Raw genomic sequence first — 16,592 nt, 5'->3', positions numbered from 1 at the left:
TGAAAAAGCCATAAAATAACTTACCTGCTGTATATCAACAACATATAACTGTATGGTTCTCAAAGAAAGCTACGTTAAATACGTCCCTCTGCAACAGTCATACCGATCACGGTTGCCAGCAGGTACATTATGTCGGCCTTGGATCCGGATCAACTGCGTTCATGACGGCATTGACTATGCGCTTGCGCACTTGATGTTGTACGTGATCTAGGGCTGGACCCTTAGTACTAAAGAGTGGGGTTTTTAATACTCTATATAACTTTTGTCTCCATAGGACCTTGCCACCAATTTCCTTATTTTGATTTTTTTAAATAAAAGTTTCATCAGCCTGTTACACATTACTGGAGATTTCCCATCATGATTGGTACCCTCGGAAACTCCTCAGTGGTCTACTGTGTCTCCCATGTGTACATATATTCACAGACTGGTTTTTAAAATTCTGAAAACGTACCTTTATGGACACCTTTCTTCTAAAATCCTATTTCAAATGATTTAGAAAAATGTGCTTGATTGAGAAAGAAGATAGCATTTTTGTAAATTTTTCCACTGATTGTGTCTTCAGCAATACAGAATAAGGTGATGGAAAGTAGGGAGACTAGTTGCACTTACGGTATTTTGTGAAACAAATGGATATTGATTTATTCTAAGCAGAAAGACAAAAGAAATTTACATGCTGACTTTTCAGAGAATGACCCCTTCAGTTTGTCATAACTTACTACCCAAAAGTCTGGCATTTATAGTACCTGCAGAATGACTGTATGGTTATTTAATGATTTCTTTGAAATTTATAGAGATATATGTAAACATACTTTTAATAGATGTAATTAATTATACATCTAGAGGTTTTATATTACTGCTTTCAAGCATAACAATAAAAAGTTATAAACATTCTAACGTTGTGTGTACAAATCAAACTGAATTGTGGATAATTTATTGTACCGTGTGTTAATGCTACCCTAAGGTAGAATAAGTAGACTACCAAGAGGCTATGCAAAATTTACTCATGGCATAGGATTGCGTATAGAAATGTTCGAAAACATACTAGGAATAGAGGCAATTTTTCTGGTATTTCTACAAATGATTCACTGAAAGATGCTTTGTTGAAAAATATAAAACCATGTCACCATGCTTGATTTAAGACAACATCATAGTTGTAGGGTTTCCTTTGAGAAGCCACTGATGCAAAAGTGCTGACTCGGCACTTTCTCATAAGTTTTAATATATCAAATAGGTGGCATCTTTGTTATTGGATCAGTAACTTCATACCTTATGTTTTTATCGAAAATACTACATGTAGAAGACATGTATTTCACCACTGTAGTAATGAAATGTACATGGCATTTTGTCAACTTTGGTCAAGACAATACTGATATATATTCCTTAGTAGGAAAGTCTCTTAAATATGTTCATTAGTTATTGTAATGCAAAAATGCTAAACCACTTAGACAACTGTTATATCAGAGTATTTTCAATTTATTTAGCAAGTTTTGTCAACTTTGGTCAGGTCAATGCAGACATATATCTGTGATGAGGAAAGTTAGTTGCATACACAAATGGATAGTGTCATTCTTTGTCATAATTCTTAGACAGACAAACAAACAGACAGACAGACAAACACAAAGACAGATATACACAGAGAATTTAAAACGTCAGTAGCACAAAAGCTCATTCGAATGAACACACAAGCTAAAAACCCTAGTCATGTAATACTCTTCCAAGTCCTCTGTGCCCCACTCCTTATAGTTTAGTGCATCCTCCCTTGCTATGTAAATGAGCAAAAATAAGTCAAAAAATTACTTCAAAAATTAATTTCTGCTGAACTATGCAACCAACAGCCCCCAAAACTTTGTCAGCTCAAGTTTCCATCCTAAAGATTCTGTGTACCTATTTTCATGACATTTGATGAATGAGTTTGAGAGATATCGACGATACAAATCCATAACACACAGACAGACAGACAGACAGACATACATATTACAGACACACATACAGACTAACACAGTGTTTGATCTAGGACTTCAAAAATAGGGGCCATCGTGGGCCCACTCCCTTGAAAAAAAGGGGCCATTGGCAAAAAAAGGGGGCCATGCTGGGCCCCTTGCAATGTTTAAAGAGGGCCCTTGTTGATCCCAACCAGCGGATAAAAAGTGGTCCCCAAGAATTATTATTCAAATTAAAATTGCAATTAATCGTTTTTAAAAGGCTTATAATGGACAGACTGGGTTGCCAGGCAACATTTGCAAAGACAGATTCCACTGTGTGCTGAAGGAATTGACAAAAAAGGTGCAGTAGCTGTAACTGTTGATATTTTTCTTTCTGTGTGTCATCCAACAACGGCAGTTTTCTATTGAGCTTGAAGTTATTTCACTAGCATTCAGTTTGTCAACTACGCTTTAGTTATTCATGTTTTAGTTGTATAGTAAACCCTTATTGTTCACAATTTAATTTAGATTCAATTGTCAACAATACCACTGCTAGAAATAGAGTGGATATACAGACTTTGTTGACAAACTTGATTTTTTAAGAATTACAAAAACCATTTTGATACTCAGAATAAAAACACTGAAAGCAGCCTATTAAAAGTGACAGCTACTGTCCCTTTAATCAAATAATATGAAGTTACTGAAGTGACTGGCAGTTCACCCGCAAGAAGGATCTCTTCAAAAAGACAGACGTACAGGTGAGTCAACATTTAATAACACACTTTTATTTGGTTTTTTTTAGCTCCTATAGAGCATTGAGCTATCAAAGATTTCCACCTTCTCCACCAACATGTGTCAAAAATAATTATTCTCTACATAAACACAGCGGAGCTATATCGGCCGCTAGGTCGCTTGTTTATTTTTTGATATTGTTGAAAATAGGCAAATTAATGCCTTTTTGGTGTTTTTGGTAAAAAATCTTCTTCTTCATAACCACTGGTCAGACAGCTTTGTTATTTGGTATACAGGTCCCTAGGGATAACCCAACTTAGATTTGTTCAAATTGTGATGAAATATGCAAATCTGTATTTTTAAGGAATTTTTTTGTCATTTTTGGTCAAAAAGGTGACTTACATTGTATGTGATTCTTGTACTGTATAAACCCTATCAATTCACCCAGAAAAAAATAGTTAATATGATTTTAAATAATTGAATTAATTAGGAAATCATCAAAGCCAAAATAATTTTAGTGTAGAATTATCAGAAAGTTCAACTTTTTTTGACAGTTCATAGTGAAATGCTTACCATCTTGGAGGATTAAAACATGTAAAGGCAACTTTCCTGAATCCCAACTTTGACATATTCTGAACCGTTATTTATTGTGCCCTGTATGTTATCTAAAAGAAATTGCTCAAAATAGTCAATAGAGATAGAGATAGAGATAGAGAAAGTTCTAATTTCCATTTATGGTTGACTTGGTAAGGATAAAATAAAATTACTTTTTGAGGAAAAAAATAGAGTGGTCTATTAAAAGAGTGGTCAAAGTGATAGGGTTTTTATGGTAAAGCTGGGCTGTAAGATTCCTCATGTGCTATTTATAGCAATTATGCAATCTGTGTAAACAGTGCAATGAAAGTTACATGATTCCTTATAATGCTTTTGATGACCTTGAACTTCTTATGTTTCAAACATTTGTCTCTTCAGTGTGCTTTCTCAGAGTATGTACAGTCTCAACTTATTCAACAGAACTCACAGTGTTAATCAAAGATATCCACCTTCTTCATTAATACATGTGTCACAAGAGGTTATTCTCTACATAACACAGCAGAGCTCTGTCAACTGTTGAGTTGCTTGTTCTTTCAAAACCGCTGGTCAGACAGCTTTAATATTTGGTTTACAAGTCCCTAGAATGACCTAAGTGAGATAATTTCATACAGTCAGGAAATACTTAATTTTGTATCCATGTCTATAGTAGCTTCAGGGACTTTGGCCCTATGTTTTCAAATTTTGACCATTTTCTCAACTCAATACTGATGATTATGCATATGTTTTATTGCAGACATGTACCATCAGCTACCATTCATCATGTCCATAGTACAGCCAGTGCCATTGTGACAGCCACTTCACCTGGGAGAAGAAAATATGATTTTTTTATTGAGCTGTAAACACTGAAATGCCAAATCTGATTTTAATAAAAATTTCACCCTAACATGTACCATTTCTGAATCAATTTTAAGTAAAGAGTAAAAGAAAAAAATAAAAAGGGGGGTAAATAAATTAAAAAAATAAACTATTAAAAATGTTAAATACTAGATTTTGGTATCCAGAGAAATCCAGAGAAAACTTAGATTTGAGAGTGTGTCCTTTATCTTATATTTCTTCAAAATTTCAAGTTTAGAGTAAAGGACTAAAATAAAATTTGGGGGTTCACGTAAATAAGTTCACGTAAATGAATTATCAAACCTGTAAAATACTAGATTTACGTATACTAGAGAAAAATTAAACTGAGACAAAAACATTCACTCTCTTCTCCATGTGTTCAATGACAGAAATATGAAATATCTAAACCGTTTTTGTACGACTGGAAACCCCACGTGGCTACCATGCTGGTATGTGAGTCACTGCCAAACGAATAAATAAACAAGTGACTTGTCCTCGGAAACTCGCTGCCAGTTTACAAACATAACCATTCCCTACCACTCGGATATTTTGATCACCCCAAGAAATGTCAGAAATTAGCGTCCACGACACCATGCACTGAATACCAGTCCCGGCCACTCCATCATGTAAAATAGTTATACCGTATAAGCATTGCTTGCTATTTGATCATAACGTACTACAGTCTAAGCTTACATATGGTAGCCTTACATATCGAAGTTAATGGTAAAATTCCCAAAATTGTATTCACCTGCGGGGTCCGGTTGTGTTGCGAACCGGCAACATCGGTCTGCGTGTCAGTTTCTGACACTTCCATCGTTGTACCTCCATCGTCGGGTGAGGAGACAACCCGACGGCTTTACAGATATAGCCACGGCAAAGCACAGGTTATCGTAACATTGTTCGGATAGTCGTTCGAGGCGGGCGGCCGCAGGTCGCCGTTTACTTGGCCAAGTAAACGGTAAACTTTTTGATCAGAACATCTGTTTCTCTGTTGGAGCATGTCCAACTTTTGTCATTCTTGTTTTTCTGGTTTAAATATTTCTTGTTGTTTTTCTGGTTGTACTGTGCAGAAATCATTGTCATAACATCAACGTAGAATTTTCCTGCACTGAACAGACAGAAACAACATTTATTGTTGATTTTTGGTACCCATCTGGTATGTACCAATTCTGATCAAATGTGAGCGACACCGTATAATTGCAGTATTTTTCTAAAACCAGACTGGTTGCCAATTAGTAAGTTTGTTCATGACAAGTTGTTGTAAAGAACATTGTGAACATGTATCTCTAAAACTTTAGAAAGAGATGGTAAAATTGAAATTGGACGATAATTTAACATATCTCCAACATTACCTCCACCCTTGTACAGAGGAACAACTCTTGCACATTTGAAAACATTAGGAAAAACAGAAAATTTCTAAACTCATATTAACGATGCGACTTTGGTGTAAAGGTCAATTTTAGCAATTTTTTTTATTCCAAATTTCGAACCCCTGACAGGTGGCCTTTCTTTTGGCGAAAAGTGTTGGGTCACATCGTACCGGGAAATTCCTGAAATATTACTAAAATGGCAAACTATCAGCTACACCGCATGCCATTATTTCCCTTTTGTCTTAACAGTTGCGGATTACCGACCACGATATCGTTGATAAACAAGCAAGAGATTATGGATAGGCTTGGCGGTATAGTGCGCATGCGCTATCTTCAACTCCACTGGTATCGGTACGGCAGACCAAAGCTGGCGCTCGCGCTCAGTATCGTCAAAAAAGCAAGCAAGGTCCACAAAAGCGAACCTGAAAAAGACGGCAACGTGCGCAAAGGTCGATTTAAAAGTAAAACAGTCCGACTTTGGCTCATACTGCACTGCAGCAACGATCAAGAGTGTAGTGAAGAGTCAGATTTGGCCGAGGACGCAGTCATTAACGGAGACGTGCTCAGTTCAACAACAATGGAACATGGTCCCTCCACAAAATTGACACGCTGCTTTTCGAACATAGTAGGCCACGCTGATTGCATACCCTAGTCCCAAAATTAGCCTGAGCGAGATGAAACTTCTCTTAGTTGCGATAATTTTATCTCTCTTGCTGTACATGCTTGGTGTTAGTATCGTGTTCTTCTATATTTTTAAACTTGAAGTTTCGTCTTTCTATCGTGCAGCCTTTTCGTGTCTGCCGATTACAGAAACCTTGAGCAACACCATACCCGACAACACGCAACATTTATGTCAAGGAGTTTCCCAAGCGAGTGCATGAGTTCATATACACATTCAGGGCTCGAAATTAACATTTTATCCTGGTAGTCATTTTGACCACCACACTTTAAATTTGGTGGTCATTTTAAGGAAACTGGATGGCAGTCAATATTTTTTTTTAACTGAATCATATTATCAGGCTTTTTGTATTCACGAAAAGAGAGGTCAATGTTATGGTGTGAGTCTTTGAACATGGCTGTACCCAAAATGTACATGTCTGTACAGTGGATAAAAAAAAATTAATACCTATGTTGGATAGAAAAAAAAAAACTGATAATGATTTTGCCAACAACTTCTCATCTACTGACTCGTGCTTTATTGGAACCTAAACAACATGCAAATACATGTAGATGGCACAATTCGTACATATTGTCTATCTTGCAATCATATTTTTATACTTGCCAGTGTTCCAAATTGATCGCTGCGTTGTATAATGTTTTGTAATGATAAGTAGAAGGATTTCGAAATTATTTTTTCCGTTGCGAGAAATATTTGCATATATGTTGCAAAATGAAATTTAGTTTATTAGCACCTGTGAAGGCCCTGCGCCACAAAAAGGCGTTATGTGTATCAATTTCTTCAAGGCCAATTGCAATGTTGTATTGATGAAACGGTACCCTTGCCATCAGACAAACCGGCAACCGCTGAAATACTAAATGTTTTACATGGTGGTCAAAATGACCACCAGTTACAGAATTTGGAGGTCAAGCACGGAAAAATGGTGGTCATTTGACGCAAGACCACCGCTGATTTCGAGCCCTGACATTATGCAGACTCACAAGAGCAAGTTAATCGGTTTGCTAATTTTTCAAAACAAAGTGCAAATATTTTTTTTATTTCATGCCTTTCTTTCTTTAAATATAACCCAAAAATTAAATTACGTCAAACGTTGATTGCAAGAGTTCACAAATGATTCTTGTGTTTCCTGAACTTATCTATTACCCGCAGACCCCACAGCTGCTAGCTGGACCTCGGCACTGAACATAAAACAAACCGGGCTTAACTTCTAGAAGTGCCGAAACTAGCAATTTTTGCTTTATGTGGTCAGTCATCAAAAGTTTGATTAAAAGAAAAAATATCTGAAATAATTATGTTTGCGCTGGTATTGCGCAAGTCGAGTGACTCCACTGTAGAAAAATCAATACTCTGTCTCTCGGAACACGCTGTCGATGACAGCCTGAAGGGTGACAAGTTTGCAGCGCGGTGCAAAAGCTAGAAAATACAACAGACATTTTATGTTGTCAAGAGTTACATGTGTTCGTCTCATCTTGAGGTAGGAAAACTAGCAACTGACGTCCCGTTCGCAAAGATGTCAGCGCTAACATGAACTTGACAATCATTTTTCACAAAGAACATGTATAAATTCCCGATCGCGAGACAGGAAGTAGACAACTTGAGTCAAGAACAAGTGAATGCCCAACGTGATCGCGTGACTACAGCACACAGGTCTCGATCGGATAGACTGTTTAGTCCCCACGGACACCGTCCGGGGGACTTATAGGCTTGGTCATGTCCGTGCGTCCCTCCGTGCGTCCCTCCGTCCATCCCTCCGTCCATTCACGCAGATATGTCAGAGATGCCTGGAGCGATTTCATTCAAAATTGGTACAAGGATTACTTAATATGTCATACATATGCACGTCACTTTGTTTTGTGATACGATCCAATATGGCTGCCAAGCGGCCATTTTATTACGATTTTTTCATGTACAGAGCCATAACTCAGGCATATCTCAACCGATTTTATTCAAAGTTGGTACAAGGACATTGACCTATGTCATACATATGCACGTCGATTTGTTTTGTGATATGATCCAATATGGCCGCCAGGCGGCCATTTTATTACGATTTTCATGTACACAGCCATAACTCAGGCATATCTCAACCAATTTTATTCAAAGTTGGTACAAGGACATTGACCTATGTCATACATATGCACATCGATTTGTTTTGTGATATGATCCAATATGGCCGCCAGGCGGCCATTTTATTACGATTTTTCATGTACACAGCCATAACTCAGGCATATCTTAACCAATTTTATTCAAAGTTGGTACAAGTACGGCTCGGGCATCATCAATATTTCGATCATGACCACCATCCCTTGGGCAGGCAATAAATCGTGATATTGCCCTAGCTCTCATGTGTTATTATTTTTATTACACCGAACAAGCAAACATGCAAAGAAACAAAAAAACAAAGATTTCTTGCATATGTAATGAACTTTCCTAATTAGAGTGATATATCCACAAATACAACGTCAAATTTGATGAAACTTGATACAGATGTTGATCTTATAGTGTTGTAAATACTGCATCAAACTTTATGAAATATTGTACCGGTGATAATCTGTTAGTGTTAGAATAGTATGCAAAAATGTTTTGCAACATCCTGTCGATTAATTCCTAGTTGACTCATTTAATGACCTTTAGGATGGTGGCCTACATTGGTTTTATGTTTTCATCACCATGGAACTAATTCTTGGCCATTGAGCGCCATCTGTATCAAAGTATTTTTATCACTGACCTAATTAATGAAGAGGACTCTATCCTCTCTGAGGACCTGTAGTCAAAGTACCCATTAACAAGTGGGGACTGTGTCATCAACGATGACTTGTTTACACAAGTTTTGACGTTTTCATCTTGACTGCGAACTCTGGTAACCAGATTGTAACTGTTGAGACAACAGTATACAGTTAATATGCTTGTTAAACGTTCGAAAAATGGATTAAATCGCTAATTACCCCTCTGTGTTTGTTGTGTAAATACCACCCACTGCTTGCACTAAGCATTTGCCAGTTCGATGTATAATTTTTTTCTATTTCCACACGATCTGCAATCCCAAACACGTTCGAAATTCCCAAAACTGACTCCAAATATTTCAACTTCGTCCTGGTGTAATAAAATTCACAGAAAATAGTGCGTGAGTCAGACTTCTTGGCCACAATATGTGACGCATAGGTCGTTTACACAAATCGTTGATTTTCTCAGTTCCCTTTTTGGCAGTGCGTACATTATTCAAATAAGTATAAGTCGGCGGCGCCTGGACAGATAAGCCTGATTTTTCACCTGTGGACAGTGAATGAATACATCTGAAAGACTGTGTCTCAAATTTCCGATAAAAGGCCTGGAAGTAAAGATATCCTGACAAACGTGAACAAAGGCCCATAATTTATGCAAAAATCGTCAAGTTGACACTTTGAAGGCTTATTGTGCATAAGCAAAAGCGAATTCAAAAATCCGGGACACGGTATTTTGCCCAGTATACCCAGCCGTCGATTGCCATAAACAGATCATCAAGGCCAATTGGAGATTTGTACTTACACTTTTTTGAGTAAAAAAACTAAAAAACACGTGTTTTTGAGTAAAACAACCGTATGCGCACTGTTTTTGAAAAACTGACAAATTTTCTGAACTCTTCGGTGACTGAGCAGATAAAAAAGTACCACATGTCGGATGTGTGACCACTTCTTCTATGTGAAAATGAGGATTGAAAATAAGTGTCAATGAACATGAGTCGCTACCTTAAACAAGTAAGTAAGGATGTCAGCAATCACAGGAGCACCAACTTGTAAAAGTTTGGCATTAACATCGTCCACACCAGTTGATTTCGCTTTTGATAAACATGAAAACACAAAGTCTTTCTTAATAGGAGGAAATTCAAACTTGCTGACGTAACTTAATTTGTTATTAACAAAATCCAGTTAATGGTCAAAGTTGACTGAGTTGGATGAACGACAGGAATTATTAGTATTTTGACTGATGTGTGTAAAATGCTGGTTAAAGGCATTTGCAATATCTACATTATTTGTGAGGAAAGTTGAGTCCACTGTAAAAGTTGGCCAGGGGCAGCCATTTCGTTGCGATTTTTAGTACTTTGTGCCCTGTGGGCACAAGGTACTAATGCGATGACGCGGCCCAATATGGCCAACATAGTGGGCCGTATGCTGTGGACGCAGGTATCTCAGAAACGCTTCAGTAACTTTTTCTGAAATTTGGTCTGGTGGTCACTTGGGCATGTATCTCAAACGGTCTTTTTTCTTTTTTTGATTGAATCATTTTAAAGTCACTCTTTTAGCTTTTTTCTGAAAACCACTATTTTCACTTTTTCCTCAAAACCACTGATTTGATTATTGTGATGTTTGGCATGGGTGTTCGTATAGTTGAAATACCGTCAGAAATGTTCAAAATTTGGTGATACATGCCTTACATTATTTTTAAACAATATTTTTATCCATTTTTATTTTATATTTACTTGATTTTGCCTCACTTTCGCTAAAGCTACCGTCTGCGCATGCGCACAACTGTAGGACAAAATCTGAGTTGAAGAATTGAAACGGACGCCATCTTGTTTCTCGGTATGGGCACATTTTTTACGTTGTGAACGTTTCACTGTGTATTTCAATATGTTCTATAGTTATGAAGTTGACAGTGATGCACTTTTGCAGCTGTCGTGTATTTTTTGGTACGAAAGGCGCCTTTGATCGACTGAAGAATGATGGCCTCCGTAGGCGATAAACACCGGTACTGGCAGGCATATCAGTTCTACTGAGGAAGTAATCCACTGGCCCGTATAGGTCAGGGGCTCACTTAGGGGAGAACCACTTGATTTCTGGGGGGGGGGGTATGGAGGATTTCGAGGAAAAAAAATTGTCACCAGGTGAAATAAAAGAAAAAAATTAAGCCTGTAAGGCCAAAAAAAAAAAAAGAAATGTTTCTGGTCAGCGCGCGCGTCACTTGAACAACAGCGCGTCACCCTTTTTTTTCCTGGTTTGTGGCCGGCGGCTGTGGCAAACTACATACTGATTACTATAACACCAAACCAAAACGGCTGAAGAGAAAGAGAAAATTCTTTGGGGCACATGATCAGTGACTGCATGAACAATTTAAATGTTACTATATTGATAAAACTGTAAAACTCAGTGTTCTCCCCAGACCATAGCGGTCCCGCTACGCTTTCGCCTCTCCCCGTACGCTTTGATTCTCCCCGTTACGCTTTCAAATAGTCCCGTCATCCTTTTACGCTTTGCGTAGCTACCAGCTGATGCATACATTGTCTACACATTGGCGCCCACTGCAACTTTCAACCTGGTGGAAGGTTTGAAGTATGGTATGCATCAGATAAGTTGTCCGTAAGTGTTGAGAGGAACGTTAAAACAATAGAACAATCGGCTGGGTTGTTCACAAATTTTCATTCCAGAACGACTATTACGACCAACAAAGACCAACTCAGTAGGCCTATACATCGCGGACAAGTGTTCACAGAGGCAGGCGGTGTAGCACTAGCAGGGCGTTTGATCACATTCCCATGCTTTGATCAACGAAATGGATCGCAAAAGAAACAAGAGTTAACTGGTGAGGTTGATTATGATTGTACAACGATGAGTTTTATCCTAGTACGATCACGATCGCGATCGAGTTCACATTGCATAAATTTCAATATGGCGGCGGCATGTTGGTCGACGGGTTTATAACGTGTTGACATTGATACTGGCGTCGCGTGTGGTGCCACTCCGACACGTCCTCTGAAAGATTTTACACCTGATTTTCGAGGGATTCTAGTCGTACTTAGTTCATGTCTTGTGATCATCTTGCTGGTATTTTTAAATCAAGAATCGAACGACGATGTCCAGTGGCAGTAGAAGTTGGGGGGGGGGGGGCGCTGGTTGAAATCTATCCCCGTGATGAAAAATTATTCGCGGTGTTTGTCGTTCAAAATGATATAAAGAATTGTGTAAAGCTTAACCTTGTGAATTTTCCTCTTTTTGGCAAGTTTTGACAATTTATTAGCAATAGGCCTATATGTATTAATGAAACTCCAATCAGACGAACCATTTCTTGCTCTCAAAGTTTCAATCTGAATCTTCTGTTTTAATTGCAATTGTAATTACAATACTGTGATGATTTATTTAAGTGTAATAAAGAGTTTCCATGATGTTCAAACTGCACACTTGTGTGTTACCATTGCATTTTGTTGTGAGTGTACATGTATGTGTGGATGCATGTGCAAGCTTACATCCATATGCAAATATAAATTAATGATATGCAAATGATTATGCAAATTAGCTGCTACGCTTTGGCGCTTTAACTGACCCTCCTCCCTCCCTTGAGGAGGAGGAGGAAAAAAAAAAAAAAAAAAATCCGCGTCACCGCACCATTTTTTAAGAAAGGCCTGACCAGAAACATTTCTTTTTTTTTTTTGGCCTAATGGCTTGAGAAAAAAATATTCTCATAACAGACAGAAATAAAAAAGAAATTGTCACAATGCTGTTGAAAATAGCAAAATTTTGGAAACTTCATTCTCATGTATTCTTTGCTGGCATGCTGCCAAAGGCACGCAAATGTTTTTACCACAAGTAATTCTTATGTGTTTTTTTTCCAGCACTTATGATATAAGCATTCACTACTTAACACCTCGGTGCACTCGATGTTTTCCTTCCCTTTTCTGACCCAAGAAATCATGTTTCAGGATTTCTGTTGCAATATCTCAATGGTATAGGCAATATCTAGATGGGACTATTTGACTTCTGTAAATCGTGAAATTTAAAACACAAGATAGGAGTCAATAAACTAGTGTTAAAACCAATACATTATTCTCTCAATATAAATATGTTAGAAAGATTACAAGTTGACAATGAAAATTGAGGAACAACAAATATAATGAAATACAATGTGTGAGCCTTGTTTCTCTGACCACAAAAGATAACATCTCCCCTGAGAACTTAAAAGGAATTGACTGTTTTAAAGAAAAGCAGGTATAGTACTGATCACAGTTGATTTGCCAAAAAAGTGTTCTATAATTATATATATATTCTATAATTTAAAGTTGTATATATAATAGACTTTCCATTTTGTTTGTCATTTGTTGGAATGTAAAATGAATAAATAAAAACATCCTGTGATATGTGAAACACTGGCTTAAATTTGAAAAATTGCACTGCTACTCCATTTGAAAAAAAAAATTGATGCAGGTCTGACTGTAGAAATAAAAAATGCTGTCTCTCTAACAAAAAAAAGTTCCCATACCCACTTCCTGCATACCCCCCCGAAATCAAATGGGTCTCCCCTTAATATGCGCATGCGCACATAACAAGTTAGCGTTGTTTTTCAAGGACTTTGAAAAATCAAACCGACGCCATCATGTTTCTCGGTCAGTTGCGAATTTTGACGTTTTAAAGGTTTTAGCGTATATTTGATTGCTGTCATGTATTTTTTGGCACGAAACGCTCCTTCGATAGACTGAAGAATGATGGCCTCCGTACTCGGTACTCCCCAGTACCGGCGAATCCATTGCTTTTAATAGCGAGGCAATCCCACCGGCGGCCCGTACTAATAGCTGGGTGAGAGCGAGGGAATGCTCTGTCCTTCTACCTCCGGCCTCCATGTCATAACAAACTAGCGTCTTTTTATGTTGATGTACTGTCCTTTCGACACAGCGATAACTTTTAGTTTTCTGTTGCTTATTTTGGGTAATTTCGACAGTTGTGTTTGACATCATTTTTGACTTCGATCGCTAAAGTGTGTGCTTGTAAAGTTTTATGTTGACCGATTTACTAAGGAAGTACGCGCACTTCAGAATCACGGCATAATCCGACATGGTGATTTGGCATGATCATCAGATCATACATGATCCAAGATTGCACTTTAGCAAGGTCACGATAACTAATGTTGTTTGTTTCACTGTCGTTTAATACCTATATTTCCACTAAAAGACCATTAGAATTTCCTCCTGGCTACTTTGAAATCGTGCACTGGCATGCATGTAGTTGTCAACATCACTATGCTTTAATGTACAGTAGACTCTCATACTATGAATATATCGACTGTCACTGCATGTGTGCAAATCACTCCATATCATATCAAAAAATGTAGTATTGCGACGTTTGAGCTGCCAGAAGCCAGAATTTACAGTTTACGAGAAAGTTATCTTACATGTAAAACTCAGTTCTACTGTGAACAAAATGCAAGCTATGTTCATAATGTTGTATAACTATCGTGAATAGCATAATATTTTGTACCTATCACCGTGTCAGAAAATCAGAAGGAAACAACCAGTCAGACAAACTGTGGTCAGGATGATACTGTCCAATTTTAATATTTGTCTCTCGGCACACACCAGATGCTCATGACTGTAAAACAACATTTCCATATAATTGTATATTCAGTTTTTACATTTAGTTTGCTTTTCACCATATCGTATGTCCTTCCCTGCACTACATAATTCAAAAGTAAATATTGTTTTTGGCCTATACATACTTGAGGGGTAAGCTTATTTAGTCTCATACATTAAAGATGCACTGTTGACCTACAGAGTCCAAACTTTTTATCATTGTATTGTAGATAGGTGTACACTCCAAATACTAAGTACAAGTGTGGTGAGTGTAACAAGCAAATGTTTTATAGTCAATGGTTCATATCAAGGTTGTTGATGCTGGAGCGGTAACCAACCAGTTCAAATAACTTTCATTTATGTCAAAACAATTTGACTTTTTGCCGAATTTCACATTTATGGCAATTAATAAACAGTAAGGAGGTACAAAGGACGTCGGTGCCCCCGGGCCCCATGTTTAATGTTTTTGGACCATAACTCAACTATCCCTGAACAGATTTCAATCAAATTTGGCACACTGACATTGTATTATAATGTGCATGTGCATATCAAATAATGGTGCAATGCGATCCAATATGGCTGCGGCAGTTTATGGTGAGATGTGATCCAAATGTGACTATTGATCTTGCCATGGAAAACACCAACAGCCATAACTTTACTGTCCCAAGTACACAAACATGACCCCCCACAGACTGCTACCATGTGATTTCCCAACATTTAATGAATTCACCAATCTCCCCTGTAATGAAGCTACCACCAAGCATGTAATTAGTCCCCACAGACACTGTCCGGGGGGACTTATAGGTTTGGTCATGTCCGTGCATCCGTCCGTCCGTGTGTGATTCCGTCCGTCCGTCTGTCCGTTCACACAGATATCTCAGAGATGCCTTGAGTGATTTCATTCAAAGTTGGTACAAGGATTACTTCATATGTCATACATATGCTTGTCGATTTGTTTTGTGATTCGATCCAATATGGCCGCCAGGCGGCCATTTTGTTACGATTTTTTCATGTACGGAGCCATAACTCAGGTACATCTCAACCAATTTTATTCAAAGTTGGTACAAGGACATTGACCTATATCATACATGCATGTCAATTTGTTTCACGATATGATCCAGTGGCCATTTTGTTTCAATTTTTTCATGTACAGAGCCATACATCATGCACGTTTCAACCAATTTTATTCAAAGTTGGTACAAGGACATTGACCTATGTCATGCATATCTTCATTGATCTGTTTTGTGATACGATCCAATATGGCCGCATGGCGGCCATTTTGTTATGATTTTTTCGTGTACGGAGCCATAACTCAGGCATATCTCAACTGATTTTATTCAAAGTTGGTACAAGGACATTAACCTATATCATACATATGCACTTTAATTCGTTTCACGCTATGATCCAATATGGCCGCATGGCGGCCATTTTGTTACAATTTTATTCATGTATGGAGCCATAACTCTGGCACATCTCAACCGATTTTATTCAAAGTTTGTACAAAGACATTGACCTAAGTTGTGATACAATCCAATATGGCCGCATGGCGGCCATATTGTTACGATTTTTTCATGTACGGGGCCATAACTCTGGCACATCTTAACTGATTTTATTCAAAGTTGGTACAAGGACATTGACCTATATCATACATATGCACTTCAATTTGTTTCTCGATATAATCCAATATGGCCGCATTGTGGCCATTTTACAATTTTTTCGTGTACGGAGCCATAACTCAGGCACGTCTCAACTGATTTTATTAAAAGTTTGCACAGGGACATTGACCTATGTCATGCATATGCACGTCAATTTGTTTCACTATGTGATCCAATATGGCTGCATGGCGGCCATTTTGTTACAATTTTTTCATGTCCTTATCCATAATTCAGGCAGGTCTAAACAAATTGTACTGCATCAAACTTTATCGGTGATAATCTGTCAGTATTAGGATAGGATACAAAAATGGTTGGCAGCATCCTGTTGATTAAGTACTAATGACCCAATTGTCGCGGTGATTCACACTGACAATGGAAATTAATCTGCGTCACCAGACCATTGATAGACGTACCATGGCATAATGAATGTCACCAGAACAGCATGTGTATTTATACTAGGATGACTTTTAAACTTTTTACTTTGCTTACTTTTTTTAA

The 16,592-nt window shown here is 37.8% G+C and overlaps 1 protein-coding gene across 1 annotated transcript in view; it reads left to right on the top strand.

Annotated features, from left to right (window-relative positions):
* Positions 1 to 16,592, top strand: part of LOC139118317 (tyrosine-protein kinase RYK-like) — a 202,722-nt gene that overhangs the window by 106,347 nt on the left and 79,783 nt on the right. The window lies entirely within an intron of this gene.

The sequence above is a fragment of the Ptychodera flava genome, chromosome 19 (genome assembly GCF_041260155.1).
Source record: "Ptychodera flava strain L36383 chromosome 19, AS_Pfla_20210202, whole genome shotgun sequence".
Lineage (NCBI taxonomy): Eukaryota > Metazoa > Hemichordata > Enteropneusta > Ptychoderidae > Ptychodera > Ptychodera flava.
Note: the sequence above shows the minus strand (reverse complement) of the source record. Positions and strands in the feature narration are given on the sequence as shown.